At 37.6% G+C, this 16,233-nt stretch overlaps 2 pseudogenes; one reads left to right on the forward strand and one right to left on the reverse strand.

The window, feature by feature from the left end:
* LOC100736624 lies at nucleotides 459-754 on the forward strand (annotated as a pseudogene).
* On the reverse strand, nucleotides 3,592-4,432 carry LOC100517146 (annotated as a pseudogene).

Genomic DNA, 16,233 nt, shown 5'->3' on the forward strand with positions numbered 1-16,233 from the left:
GATGATAAATACCATACGGTATAACTTTTATCTGGAATCTATTATACAGCACAAAAGAACCGATCTACAGAAAATAAAAAACCCACGGACTTGGAAAACAGAATTGTGGTTGCCAGGGGGGAGAGGGAGGGAACGGGATGGACTGGGAATCTGGCATTAATAGATGCAATGGATAAGCAATGAGATCCTGATGCATAGTGCTGGGAACTATACTTAGTCTCTTGTGATGGAGTATGATGGAGGATAATGTGATAAAAGTAACGTGTGTGTATATGTGTGTGTGTGTGTGTGTGTGAGAGAGAGAGAGAGAGACTGGAACACTTTTCTGTACAGCAGAAAATTGATGGAACACTCTAAAACAACTATAATTGAAAAAATAAAAATCACTAAAAAAGCAATTAAAACAAAAGGAAATGTGGTATCCCTAAAAAAATTAAATATTTATAACAAAGCCTGTCCTTTTGCCTCGTTGCAGCCGAGAGAGCAAGATGGGTCACCAGCAGCTCTACTGGAGGCATCCGAGAAAATTTGGTCAGGGTTCTCGCTCTTGCCACCTCTGCTCAAACTGGCACGGTCTGATCCAGAAATACCGCCTCAATATGAGCGGCCAGTGCTTCTGCCAGTATGCAAAGGATATTGGCTTCATCAAGTTGGACTAAGCTTCCTTGAATGGGTCATCCAGGACATCTACCTTATGCAGAAACAATGTTAGTTCTTTGTATATAAAATAAATATTTAAAAATTGTAAAAAAAATAACATTAAAATGTGAACTTTTTAAAATAAAAATGTAATATCTGATGAGTGATAAAATGTACTTTGAATATTCTAGAGAAAATATAAATTTTCTCCATTTATATGGTGGTTCAGTTGAAACTGATATAAAATTTATATGATGGAGCTGAATATAATCAGAAACATGAACTAAAGATTAAAATCCCCTTACACAGAAGTTGGCTATTCTCCCATGCAAATTTTGTGTATGAGAAATATATGTTTATGTTTTATTGGAAAGAGAAATGACCATACAACTACTGATTCTAGAATAAGTGAGTTTATTATTTGGACAAGTGAATGTTATGTTTGTATAGATTGCCCCATACCCCCAACTCAGAACAATAAAAACTATGTATGTTAAATTAAGATAAATGTAAAAGCAGAAAATTAAGAATGATATTTTCCTCATTTTATGATATAGAATAACTTTCTGCAGAAAAGTAGCATGAAGAAAAGATTATAATTTTCATTTAAAAATAGATAATATATATATATTTATAATTTAAACAAAATTAAAGTGCAAATGACCTACTAGAAAATATTTTAAATATACGTAAATGCTATTATTAACATAATTTATATGTACATAGCCACTCCATAATAGAGCTCATGTAACATTATCAGTTGAATGTCAGAGACGTGCTCATTAGAAGTGGAAGAAGTGAGAAAATTTTTATTATATTGCACTGTATTATATCAGAATGTTGTCAAGAATTTAGGACATTGTAAGTTTAAGCCTTTTTATTTTTTCACAAAAAAAAATTCACCTTAGAAATCAGACCAATGGAAAAAAAATGTCAGTCTTATTACAGATAATGTATAAGTTGGAGGATATGCTGGGGTCATGGAATAAATTGAGTAATGGCATTTTCTTAACAAACCTACACATTAGCATACATTTTGAGGAAAAAAAAAAAAGAACCAAAATAATGAGATTATGTTTGGCTACAGAAAGCAGAAAATCAGGCCCAGGATTAGAGTGAAGAGAGATGAAATAAAACAAATCTCCTAGGGTTAATAGCTTTTCTAACACTTCAGATGAATAAAGCAAGCATTTTAATAGATGCTATTACTTACCAGGAATTTAATCTGCCTTCTAGTGGAATCAGGCATAATAAAATTTTCTAAGGTTATTACGTAGAAATCATTTCTTTCTCTTGAGACAGAAGGCATAAAATCAATTACTCTTCCCTGTCCTTCTCCCAACCAAAAAAGTATTTTACAGTATCTACCCATGAACTACATGAGTTCTGGTACCTGATACCCCAGGACAATGGCTAATCATCCGCTGGAAGCAACTAGCCTCCTTTCCATCCGGCTGTCTGGCTCTCACATTCATGAGGCTGCTCTACATTATTACCACTGTTGTTCTGGGTGTCTTGCTGATACTACCGGATGAGCAGAGAGCTAAAACAATAGACATTGTCACTTATATTAATGCCTTCTATTCAATGTCCCTAAAGCTAAATATTCATTGAGTATTTTACTCATCCTTAATGTTATCCAGCCTCATCATCCAGATTTACTGTTCTGAGTTACTACAATGAGATTACATGCCTTAAAAAGACCCAGCTGAACTCACAGGAGAGCCACAGACAGTGCAAATGCTCTGAAGTTCTGTTTTAGGTCACACAATAAACTATTCATGAAGATATAATCCTACTTTGAGGAGAATGCAATTTACTCAAATAAAGAGATATTTATCACAGGTTTACAGAAATACATGCCAAATTACAACTAGAATAAGCATTATAATAGAGAGGGACAAAATTCTCAAGAAGCATATAATAGGAGAAACTGAGCTAGTCTGGAGCAAATCTGTGGCAAAAGAAGTTTCATGGACCTTGTAAAAAGTAGGGACATATTTCACTAGATTTTGAATAAAGAAATAGAGAAAAAAATCATAGTGGTCTGTATTTTCAGAAGTTGGAGGTCTAAACTTATTGTTTGCAAACTTAATTTTCTTGGGTTTTGTTTTTATTTCCTAAACCATATCTAAGACATTAAATAAGTGATAAAAATTTGCTGTATCTGTCTTCACTTCATAAAAAAAAGTTGATCAAACTTCTCTCTCTGTATATTTCGAGCTCTTAAAATTTTCTTCAATTTCTTTACATTCTGCCTACTCTCGTTCTTCCCTTATCTCTTTCTCATTGTCTTTCCTGACAAAACACTGTGGTTTCCTATCTTGGATCAGTCACACATCTTCTCTAACCTTTTGTTGCCTTTTGTCCTGGGGTTCGTTTACTTTTAATTTCAATCAGTTTTCACTTTGTTTCTGCTACTCTCCAGATTCATTCCTCATTATCATTCAAAACTGCTGTTCTGTTTTTATTTAACATGTATAATTCAATAGTATTTAGTGTATTCAGGGTTTTGCAGGGATCACATAACATCTACCTATTTCCTCTAATTTGAGAATTAATTACATGTATCATATCACATGGTATTTCAGATATCACCTCTGCTAAGAGTGACCATAAATCTGAATTAGTTGACAGAGCCCAAGTGTACATCTGATGCCCCAGCATCCTGCCCAGTTTACCACTTGTCACAGAAAAATTACTTCCCATTAGGATGCCAAATGTAAGAGCAACATATATATGACCAAATCCAAGGAGAATCCTACTGGTTTTGCCATTCATTTGGTATAAGCAGGCATAGTGGTTACTAGCACCATTTTTATAGCAAAAACCAAAATTTTCATGATAATTTTAATTCCACATATTTAATATTGTTGTCAGAGTATGCCATAGGTACCTCAGAAAAGTATGCCTGTGAATTAAAAGATCATGATGTATGCGAAATTAATTCTTCTAATTTGATTGAAAATATCTGGCCTTTCTCAGTTTCCTTAGTGACATTTTCATATCCTTATTTCTCAGACTATAGATGAGAGGGTTCATAGTGGGTGGAACCACAGTATAGAATACTGAAATTAACAAGTCCAAAGTGATGGATATTTGGGCAAGGAGTGTAGATAGGCAAAAAACCCTGAAGAGAGAAACAAAGTCACAACAAGGAGGTGAGGCAAGCATGTAGAGAAGGCTTTGGACCTGCCTTCTCTGTAGGGCAACTTCAGCACTGTGGAAATGAACTTGTAAGAGAGAGCAGTTGTGGGACATCACAGAAGAACTGATGAACTTCAGGAGACCCACATATGGGTATGGAAAAGGTAGAAGCTGTATGCAGGATGGCATTGAGTCCTCCACTGAGCCATGAAGAGGCAGCCATCTCCACACAGGATCTGTGGCTCATGATGACGTCATACCTGAGTGGGAGGCAGATGGCAACATACCGGTCATAGGACATGACTGTGAGCAGTGCTACTTCTGTAGTGGCTAAGAGGAAAAAGAAAAATACCTGTGAAACACATCCAAAGAATGAAATGCTGTTGTGATTCATCAGAGAATTCATGATAGATTTGGGGACAGTGATGGAAATGAGGCAGAGATCCAGAAAAGATAAGTTCTTCAGGAAGAAGTACATTGGGGTGTGGAGGCAATGGTCCTTGGTGATGAGGGTGATAATGAGAAGATTCCCAAATAGGGCAGCCAGGTAAATTAGCAAAAAGAACACAGCATGTAAGATCTGGATCTCCCGAATATCAGTGAATCCCATGAGAAAGAATGTGCTTCCAGAAGTAAAGTTGTTCATTTCTTTTAATCACTTTCTCTAAAAAAAAAGAAGAAGAAATAAAAAAAATAAAGAAAAGGAAAAAAAGAAGCAAACAACTTGAGACTCAGCCTGAGAAGTTTTCCTGTTCTGATTTCTTCACTGCTCTTTCTCCCATTCACTTGCACATCTGTTAGGAAATTTGAGACCACGTGAGACTAACACCAGGAAGCTTCCATTGAGGTTGCTTTTCTACACTGATCATATTGCAATATTACTAAAGGGGTAGATACTTCCAGTTCAAATCATCTACCTCATGTTTCTATCTAAATCAATGCCCTTGCCCTGTATCATGCTCAAGTGAAATTTACATATTATATTGTGCAAAATGTAGTGTGAAAAGCCATGGCTTTTGAGCCATCAGTCCCTAATACAAATTTCACCTAGCCATTCCTTTCCTTTTCAATGAGTAAATTATCCAAGTGTTAGTTTACTCATTTCCAGAGTGACCTTTCTCATCTGATTATAATTTTGATTCAATTGAACAATACATAGAGCAGCAACTAGAATAACTCATTGACAGAAAGATCCTTAACAAACATAATTTTCTCTACTCAACCTTTCTTCCTTATTTCAGAGTCAGGAAAACTATGAAAAACTGTGAAATAAGAAAACTATGTGTGTGTTTGTGTGCACACACCCATGTCTATGCGTGTGTGTGTGTCTGTTTACTGGATCATCTTTACATTTTATTATCTTTGAGGTGTTTTACATTTCTTGTAGTTGTAGGAAGTGGTCAATAACTCAAGTTATTCTTGTTCATTGAAATACAAATTAGGTGCATTCTATAGAATATTGACTATCACTCTGTGGTCAGACCCATTTACATCTGCTTGTATATACTCTTCTTTTCTGCCCCTATATATGCGGCACTTTAATTTTCTACCTCCCTTTAAATCCATTAAAATAGCTTGCTGATTCCCTTATAATTAATGAGTTCAATAAAATTTTGACCTCTGTTTTTGTGTGCATTTTTCCTCTTTTTAAAAATATCTCTTAGCACTTGACATGAATAGCAACTGCTGATATTAAGAACTTTTTTATTCCCCTATAAAAGTAATTTATCTCACTTATATGTGAAAAAACAAACAAACACACAAACAGCCAGCATAGAGACATAGAATAGATATTGGTGTTTTGCAAAGATTGAGAGTGGGTGTGAGAAAAAGAGTGAACATAGTCAAATGGTACAAAGTTCCAGTTAAAAGACTTGTATGTTCTGGGGACTAATAAACAGCATGGTTCACTATAGTTAACCATACATTTTTATATATCTGAAATTTACTAAGAAAGTAAATTTTAAAATTCTCACCATACAAAAATTAAAAAAAAAAAGCCCTCAAAACTATGTGAGGTGTCATATGTTAATTACACATGCAATAATCATTTTGCTATATATATATATATATATATATATATATATATATCAAAATGTCTACACTCTTTATCTTAAACTTATGTAAGATAACTGGAAAAAAATAGTTTATTTTCCCTAATTTGCTTTTGCTTTTCTTCTTGTCCATTTTCAAGCCTAGTTTGGAGGTTTCGGCGATCAAAATAAGTTCCCAGCAACAATCCCAACTTTCCTCTGATAATAGAGTTATTTACCTCAAATTTACCCTGAATTTACATCTTAGTTAACAAATGCAATCATAGTATTTCCCTACTCTACAATTATAATAAATAAGATGGCATTTATTGGGCCAAATGAGGGTAGACACTAATGCTTCTTTCTGAGGGCATCACTGTGGATTGGCTGAAGAAATGTGGGAAATGAAATTCTTAACCTTAGGAATGTTGATACTATTTAGGAGGCAAAATGAGAGTAATACTTCCTCAAAGCCAGGGAACAGATGAACAAAGCAGGATTTCAGCAGCCTAAGGAATGTGTAGGTAGAATACTTTATAAGGAAATGTGTGTGGATGTGATTTGAAGTAAGATGGTTAGGAGTTGTGGGTCATGAGCTCGGCTTTCACTATGTCTACACTGACCACAACAGACACTTGAGAGCTGAAAGAGGGTGACATAATAAAAGTGGTATTTCCTAGTTCTTAACAGTTCTCCATGGTTAGTAACTTTTGAAAGGAATATTTTTTTTTTTGATGAAGCAAAAACAGTGAGCAAATTGTTTTAATAATATATACATGTTTCTTAAAAGAAGATCTGGAATGAAATAGATATGAGTTGCAAAGAGAAAACACAAAATAACTTAAACATGAGAAAGACATGGAAGTTTTGAATGTATTATTGAACACATGAAAGGTTAAAATAAAACTCTGGACACAGGTGGGGTATGAATTGTTCTACCTATACTTTGAAACCAGGCAAGAAGTAGAATGTGCTTGTCTGTTTTCACATTATTCTGCCTCTTTCCCACATTGTCTATGTTCTGAACCCCAATGCTATAGCACATTTCCCTGCTCATTAAAGACTTGTAAGAAAAGGCCTGCAAGAGAGTATTCTTACTTCTGGAATGATGGACAACTTATTTTACAACCCAATATAAAATGGTTATGTGCATTTGTGTAAATTATGAAAGAAAATGTTTAAAAATAATAATTCTTACTGGTTTTAAGAATGTCCTTGCATCAACAATGCATTCTTGGGGGTGTTTTGTGGGGATGATAAAGCTATTATTTGTCCCTTAAAATATTAGCAGACTTCCAATAGCCTCGTTCACCCTGGGGTTAGGATGAAACTGGCACTGTCCTCTCTTCCTTTCCTTACTCCTGCCACCAACAAAAAGACTCCTAGCCGTACCTGTGGGAATCATTGGCAAACACTTTTCATTGACCAAACCAACATATTACGAAAAGTCTTTTATTTTAATGATTTAAATAAGTCAACTAAAACAGATATTTGTTGGAATGAAATTTAAGTTTCTTATATTTTGACAAGGCTCTTAATATATTCTAGGTCCATAGATAATTTTGATGTTAACTGCTCATTTTTTTTAATAGCTCAGAAGTCAGATCTATGTACTTGTGGAGGATAATTTATTCATCATTACACTCTCTCACTCTATTCCTTCTGAGTATAACAGATTTTATAGACTGGTGTTTCATTTTCTTTAAGTGGTCCTGAGAAAGCTTGCATTTTGGCAGGATATCTCAAGGCAAGAATGATTCATAGTTGGTGAAATGTACTATTAGGAATGTGAGATCTTGAGCATTTACCTTCACTAGCCACATTCTAAAATGTTTCTATGTGTGACGATATGCTTACATGTTCAAAGCAGCACATTATATACTCTTTATACATAGAGCTCAGATCTGTGGTGAGCTTAAGAAACTAAGCTCACATCACCAGGATAGAAGCAGGATTAGAATACAGGTAGCCTCATTCCTAAAATTTATACACTAGAATGCATTATGCTATGTAAACACTCAGATTTATTTTATCCCAGGTTGTCATTAAGCATTTTTGCAGAGGTGATCTCTTTAACCCTCTTCTGTTGTATGATGCTTCATTTTATGAAAACAGACTTCATATCCCAATAGTTCGCTATTTTTCTAGAAGTGATACATCAAAGTACAGTGGCTGGCAGAGGGTTTCTTTAATGATATCTTCTCCTTTCTACCATTTTTTTTATGGGCTTCTAGAGCATAATACTAAGAGTTAATATTTATAATACTCTTACTCTGCCTACTTCACTCCTGTTACTTCTTCTGAGCTTCAAAACAGATTACACACACACACACACACACAAAATGAGAAAATAAATACCGAAGTGTAGACATTCAACTAGAGTTGCAATAGATTCAGAACCTATCAGTGGCATGAACTTCACTGGATTTTTTGCAGCTTCAGTATATGTACAAAATTTTCCCAGACATGGTGAAACATGATTCCTGTCCATGCTTCTTCACATTTTATAGTGTTTCTCTTTAAACTGGGTAAGCAAATACCCTGTAAATAGAATCAAATTAAAAAAAAATGTTGGTTGTACTTTGAAAGAAAAGGACTTTAGAGGAGTTGCCTCATTTATCACTAGAGCTGTGACAAAATCTCAAAAGACACAAATTATTTCAATTTTTTATTTTTTATTTTTTTTTACATAAAAAAGAACAAAATAATGCCATTTGCAGCAACGCGGATGAAACTAAAGACTGTCATACTGAGTGAAGTAAATCAGAAAGAGAAAGACAAATACCATATGATATCACTCATATCTGGTATTTAATATACAGCAGAAATGAAACTTTTCACGGAAAAGAAAAAACATGGACTTGGGGAATAGTCTTGTGGTTGCCCAGGGGGAGGGGAAAGGGGTGGGAGGGATTGGGAGCTTGGGGTTAATGGATGAAAACTATGGCTTTTGTAATGGATTAACAATGAGATCCTGCTGTGTAGCACTGAGAACTATGTCTAGATACTTACAACGGAGCACAGCAATGGGAGAAAAAAACATGAATATATGTATGTGTACCTGGGTCCCTATGCTGTAAAGTGGGGGAAAAAAAGTGTGTTGGGGGAAATAACAATAAAAATAAATTTCAATTTTTTAATCATGAGTCAGCTTTATTTAACACTATGAAGCTTTATTATGTTCAAATGAATATATTTGTCATGTTGTGCAAGTTTTAATACATTTGTGAGCCATTTGTCTTAATTGTGTGTGATTTTCCCTATTTTTATTGATCTTTAATGTTTTCTTTAAGCTCTCTATATATCAGGAAATTTAGAACTAGTCAGCCTCATGCTTCTCAGATATGAGCAATTTTCTTTTTTTGTTTGTTTGTTTTCAATTTTTCTGTAATGATATTTTGTCCATGAGATGTTTTTAAACTAGTCAAATTCTATTTCTTCATGGCTTCTAGTATGGGTTCTTGCGTAGAAAGTATTTTCTCTTCCTCACTATTTTTTGTGCAATTTATTTTTTAATATGGTTTTCCAGTTTTTTTCAAGTACATATCCTTTTCTCTCCTCACTCAGAAGTGGTAATTTTTTGTTTGTTTATTGATTTTTGAGAGTGTTCACTGTGTGTGTCAGTTCCTGGGACAGGGATAGAATTCACACCACAGTAGCAACCCAAACAACTGCATGAACAACACTCTATCCTTAACCTGTTGTGCCACAAAAAAACTGCAGAGTGTTAATTTTTGCAGCATTATAGCTCATTTTCCAGGGAAGTTAATAAATGATAATTAACTAATCTATCCAATGTATCAATTCCTCCACTATATTTCATAGATATTAACTGTTTAATTATATGTAGATTATGACTACTTGATTAATGCAGGTATTGTAACAACTGATTAATGAATTACTGCTTTAATATATTTCCAGGTGTGTAATCATAATCTTCTATTAATAATAACCATTTCTTCCAATTTCAAAGCTCAAATTTATTTTATATATTTAAATAGGAAAAAAGAATAGCAAAGACACTTTTCTTATTTCTGACATTTTTGGAACTATACGTTATGTCATACATTTTATACACACTGTAGTAATAAGCTTAAATTATTATTAGGTTTTACTAAAAGTACTGAGGTTTAAGATGGACATGATTATTTTTTAATTTAATAGAGAAATATATTAATAAATTTCTTGTAACTGAAACCAATTTGACCCATGGAATGAATCAATTGCTATGCTATAGGTTTTATCAGCTTTTGGATAACAGTTAATATTGCTTTAGTCATATATGTTCACTTGTTTAATAGATGTAAACTATTGCATTTGGAGTGGATAAGCAATGAGATCCTGCTGTATAGCACAAGGAACTATATCTAGTCACTTGTTATGGAACATAATGGAGGATAATGTGAGAGAAAGAATGTATGTATGTATATATATATATATATATATATATATATATATATATATGTGTGTGTGTGTGTGTACATGACTGGGTCACTTAGCTGTACGGTATAAAATTGACAGAACACTGTAAACCAACTATAATGGAAAAAATAAAAATCATTAAACAAAAGAAAAAGAAATACACCTCCCATATTGTATATTTTTTCTGAGTATTCACTGTGTAGTTTTAAAAAATGCAGAATGCAAAAAATTATAATAAGCCTTATAATCATATATGCATGTTAAATAAATCAAGAATGTTTTCAAAAAATAAAAGAAGCAAACAATTCAAAATCAAATCTCCTTAGTCCCAATGTCTCTTCCCTAAGTAAACTTTGTAGTATAGCTGTGCTACATGAATGAAATTTTAAGACATTATGCTCAGTGAAATAATCTTGATTCCAAAGGTCATATATTATATCACTCCACGTATACGAAGTGTCCAGAACAGGCAAATTCATAGGGCTAGAAAGTGGATTCATGGTTGCCAAGGAATTGTGTGAGGAGAAAATTATAAGTGACTTTTTTTGTGTGTGTAGAGAGTTTGGTTTTGAAATGGTGAAAATATTCTAAAACTAGATAGTAGTGATAGTTGCACAACTCTGAATATACTAAAATAATAAATTGTATGATTCATGAATTACATCTTGATAAAGATGTTATATTGAAGACAAAAGCAAAATAATCATCTTCAAATGTTGCAGGATTCTTGTACAGAGAGAAGGGACACCAAGTCTTTTTGCTAGGAAGCAGCATTTACTAGAGCCAGCACTGGCTCAGTGGATTCATATCCAAATGCAGAGACCCACAGCGGGGCACTGTTTATATGCCCTTCATTATTGTTTTCCTTTTACACTTTGGTCCCTTTCTCCCCCTTATAAGATAACATACATTCTGTAAATTCTGGTTGGATGGTCTATGTTATGAGGTTGTACATGGGTACTGATTATGTCTTGCTTCTGCAAAGGTACACTTGTGCACACAGACACTGGTTATGCCAAGTTGCATTCCCTTTGTTCTGGGAGAGCCCTTACCACATTCCCTTCTTTAATGCTCAGAGCCCCCTCTGAGGTAAAAGGGCATCACCTTAGTTTAGGGGTTTATATTTCCATAACATCATTACATGTGTGGCCATTTTTCTTTTGACCATGGCCTCAATGAGGTTGGAGACACACTTTATAACTAGGCGGGGCTAGACAGGGTAGGATCAAGCAAGTCCCCCAAATTAAAAACACAGCACCTATGAGGGTTTTGAATCTCCTGATAGTTGAAAACTATCCCTCAAATAAATTTGTAATAACTGACTGTAGCCTGATGATGTGGTTTAACATATAGATGAGAATACGGTATCCATAAGACCTGTCCTCTGCCCAGGTGACTGGACCATAGTAATGGATTAAATGTTCAGGAAGCCATTTGTCATCTTTCCAGTTGCCAATCTGTAGGACATGGTATTTTCTCTGGGGCTCCCAGTCCTCATATACTGGGAATCCCAAGTGTCCCACTCTGGCAAATGGGAGCAGAAGAAGGATGGAAGAATAGATCCTAACACACAAGATCCTGACCAGTTTGGGGGAAGTACAGTCTAGGCTGTTCTACATATCCAGTATAGTCCACCTGGGTCCCACCATTCGATGTCTATGTCAACTTCGTTCCAGGCCTTTTGTCACATTTTCAGTCAACTGGAGTGGCTTCCATCAACCCTATGGCCAAGATTAGGTCAAGGATCACAACAACAGACAGGGACAAGGGATGACAGTGCATCACAGTAAGAGAACCAAAATAGAAAACAAAATGAGTCTATTTATCCTGTCTGTCAGCTGACTCCTCAAGCTTCTGCTGTGCATAGATTACTCACTTCTGGAATGACCAGAGCAGGGCTGCATCCCTCTAAGTCCTCTGATGTTTCAATTCACTTCCTCTGGATGGTCAAGCTTGCATGGTGTTGATGGATCAAAAGTGCATTCCCAGCCAGTTTTATTCTGCTGTGGTGAATCCAAGGGACTACCTCGGCTACCTTCACTGCAGGATAAATGACAGTGAATGGACCCCTCCAGAGGGGTTTCAGGGGTTGGACATTACACTCTTTTACCCATACAGCATCTCCTGGTTTAGAGGGGTGGGCACCTGTGGTCAAGCTCACAGTTTCCCTAATCCAATGGTGTGGAGTGGTTAGTTTTGAGCCAAGAGCTTGCATATGTTATATCGGGGTAATGTTGCCCAGTTATTTTAGATTCCCTCATATGTACCTGATAATGGGAGAAGGGCATCTATAAAGAATCTCATAAGAAGAAAACCATGTCTGTCTATTAATGCTTGGCCTAATCCTTAACACAGCAATTGGCAACACTTGGTCTCAGTGTAGGTGGGTCTCCTGACACAGTTTACTTAGTTGCAATTTTAGAGTTTGGTTCACTTGTTCCACTTTCCTGGAGCTCTGGGGGTGATGTGCCAATTGTACCACCTCAGCCATGAACACTGACCCATTATCCGATCCCATGGTGATTGGGATTCCAAATCGGGGAATGATTTTCTTTAAGAGAGAGATCAGACCACTTCTTGTACCTTCTCCGTGTGAGTAGGGGAGGCCTCTACCCAGCCTGAAAAAGTATACACCAAGATATACAGATATTTATAGCCTCATACTTGGGGAAGCTCAGTTAAATCCACAAATATGTTTTAAAATGGGGACCCTCCAACACTCTGTACTCCAGGGGTAGCCTTAGGTCCCTGCTGAGGCCCCTCTATAAGACTGTAGAGGTGCCAATCTTCTCAGGTGACCATGAGAGTCATGATTTTTACTCCTGTTTTCCTTAGAGTTAGGGCTGCTTGGCCATGGGAGTTGAAAGTTATCTGGGCCTGCAGCTTTCCCAATAAGTCCTGACCAATTGAAACCACAGTGCAGTCAGGGAGGTATGGGAATTCATGAATGACTTCATAGCCACCTAAATTGCATCATCAAGGTAGTAAGAAAGGATGATGGGTTCAGTTGCCAGTGGCTCCCACAATAGTGTCACAAGACACTGTGAGAGGGGGCCCAGGGGTTGGGTCCCCACAGAATGTTCTTCCCTGGTGTCTACCATAAAGTCAATAGGCCAGCCTCCTATGGTCATTCAGACAATGGGCTCCTAGGGGACTAACAGAATGGAGCCCAGTCTGTCCTAGTTTTCCTCATAGTTTCCCATGACAACCAGACCAACAAAACTGTCTTCAGGGGCTTCATATGGTCACTGCACTGGTTGATACCATCCTTGAGTCATCTGGCCCCTCTTCCTGTGTCCAGGAGATGCACTTTTCTGACCATTCTGGGTGCTGCTTCTTCCAGTGACCTTCCTGGCAGCAGTGAGTGCATTTATTTCATCCCAATCTCATCTCTGAGTGAGGTGGTCCCTCTTGTCAGTTCCTTCTCTGACCTTGACCCCTGCCCTGTGGGGCATCTCTCTGGGAGTGTCCCACTCAATCCGCCAGGGTGGTGGCAAGCAGTCTTCCTTCTTTTTCATTTTTTGGTCTGCTTCCTGTCATGCCTCTTGGTCTCAGTTGACAAATACCTTCATTGCAACCTCCAACAGTTGGCTGGCATTCATTCCAGTGAAGCCCTCTAACTTTCGTAGCTTATGTCAAATATCTCCCGGGGCTGGCCAACAAAGGCTTCATTACTCATCCATTGATTCTCAACAGCTTCTGGGTGAAAGGGAGTATAACGTTGGAACACTTCACATAGCCCTTCATAAAACTGGCTTGGGCTCTAGTCAGGTCCCTGGAGCACCTCTGAGATTTTGCTCGTGTTCATAGACTTTTTCCCTCCCTACATCCTTAATGCCACCTAAAAAAGCCTCTTGGTAGTGCTCAAGTATTTTAAATCCCCCAGCATCATTAGGGTCTCACTGAGGATTTTTCTCAGGGAATTGATCCTGAGCATAATCCTGTGCATTCATTATCCCTTGTGGGGCATGTTCCTCTAATCATTTTAAAGCAGCTTGAGTAATTTGACAGTGCTCTTCAATGTTGAACAAAGTCAAGAGTAGCTCATGGCCATCAATCCAGGTGGGCTTGTGGGTCTGGATGATGGGTTGCATTAGATCAATCATAGCCTGAGGTTTTTCAGTGAATGAGGGAGTATGGTTCTTCCTGTTCAGGAGATCAGTGGTGGTAAAAGGCTGATATAAGAAAGTACATTGCCCCCCTTGTATCTGACCATCCCGAACACAGTAGAGCGGCCCCTGAGTTTCCCTCAGTGGCATTTGTAAGGCGTCTTGGCACCTATGAGAAGGAGTACTGTCAGCAGGGTCCTCCTGGCACCTTGGGCCAGAGTATATGGGGTTAAGACTGGTGGCTCCAGAGTGGCTATGGTAGGGGTTGTCACAGGAGGCTTTGTGGGAGGGGTGGCTTCAGGGGTGTGGTCAGCAAATGGCAGGGTTTTGGCTGCAATAGGTGCAGGGAGTGCCAGCATTAACAGGGGGATACAGTCATGCATAGGTAGGGGAACTTCATCTGGCTCCCCAGACAGAATGGGCTTCTCATATTCTGGTCAGCATTTTGGGGAAGCTGTCATTTGGGCCATCATGATTTTACAGTTTTCTTCCAGACAGGCTTTCAACCAAAGTGGCCAAGAGAGGACTATGTCTTTCCAGCTGTCAATGTAAAAGAATTGGTCAGGGTAGCCTGGGTCCCCTGCAACAACTCTAAATACTTTTCTAACTAGTTCTTTATCTAGTGACCACACAGAGGGCCAACCCATCCTGAATAAAGGTCAATCTACCTCACAGAATTTTGGGAGTTTTCTGGGAGTCAACTTAATGCCATAATCTCGTGAATATCCCCTCTTGATTTTTTTTATATACATTCTAAGGATGTTTGTTTACTCTGTTTACCACTCATTTTCTCCCCCTAAAAGGTGACAGTCACACACAAGAAAGGAAAGGGAAGCAGTAAACAATCTCTTCATCCATCTTTGGCCACTCTCTGCATGGAGATATTTCAGGTGCCTCAGTGTTGGTGGGAATGAATAAACCTCAATGTCAGGGTCTCTCTGAAGAGAGCCACCATAAGCCATATGAGGATCACCATGGAACCACGGATCAGGACTCCACACTCACTTCGACCCTTGGTCAAGTCAGAACTCTCTTGTTGTCCATCTTATTCACTCACATCGACACATCTCCAACCCACCGCCCAGTGCCTTAGAGCCACGGTTTTGTCTCCTGTGAGATTAAATGGGCAATTCTGGGAGGCAATCAGGCTCCCCTTCTGCCTCTTAGGGGCAGGCTTACGAAACAAAACCTAGGTCCTTACCAGTTTGATGGGTGGCACTCCCTTGGCTGGTTCCTGGGCCTCACTGGGTTCCATTGTGCTCCTGCAGTCCTTGCCCTTTAACACTGGGAGGGCTAGTCCCCCAAGGATCAATGGGTCCACTAGTGCCAGGTGAGGTCACCTCTCATGGCATCCCAGGGGTCACCCCCTGGTGACAAAGGAGGTGAAATAAGCATCTCTGAATCCTGGAAGAGCCCCCAGGAAATGTTGCAGGATTCTCATACACAGAGAAGGAACACTGAGGCTTTTTGCCAGGAAGCAGCATTTATTTATGCTGGCACTGGCTCAGCAGATTCATATCCAAAGACTGAGCCCTGAGCAGAGCAGGGTGCTGTCTTGTATACCCTCCAATATTGTTTTTCTTTTACACTTTGGTCCCTTTTTCCCCCTTATAAGGTAAGACACATTCTCTTAATTCTGGTTTGATGGTCTATGTTACAAAGTTGCACACAGATAGGGATTATGAATGCTGCTGCAGAGTTACACAAGGGCACACAGATGCTGGTTATGCTACATTCCCTTCCCTTTGTTCTGGGAGGGCCCTTATCAAACTACTATATATTGCACAGAATTTCAGAATGTTTTTATGTACATATAAACATAATTCTTAATATAATAACAGGTATACGTAAAAATGTTAAATACCTTTATTTTTAACAGCAGG

This window comes from Sus scrofa, chromosome 2 (genome assembly GCF_000003025.6).
Source record: "Sus scrofa isolate TJ Tabasco breed Duroc chromosome 2, Sscrofa11.1, whole genome shotgun sequence".
Lineage (NCBI taxonomy): Eukaryota > Metazoa > Chordata > Mammalia > Artiodactyla > Suidae > Sus > Sus scrofa.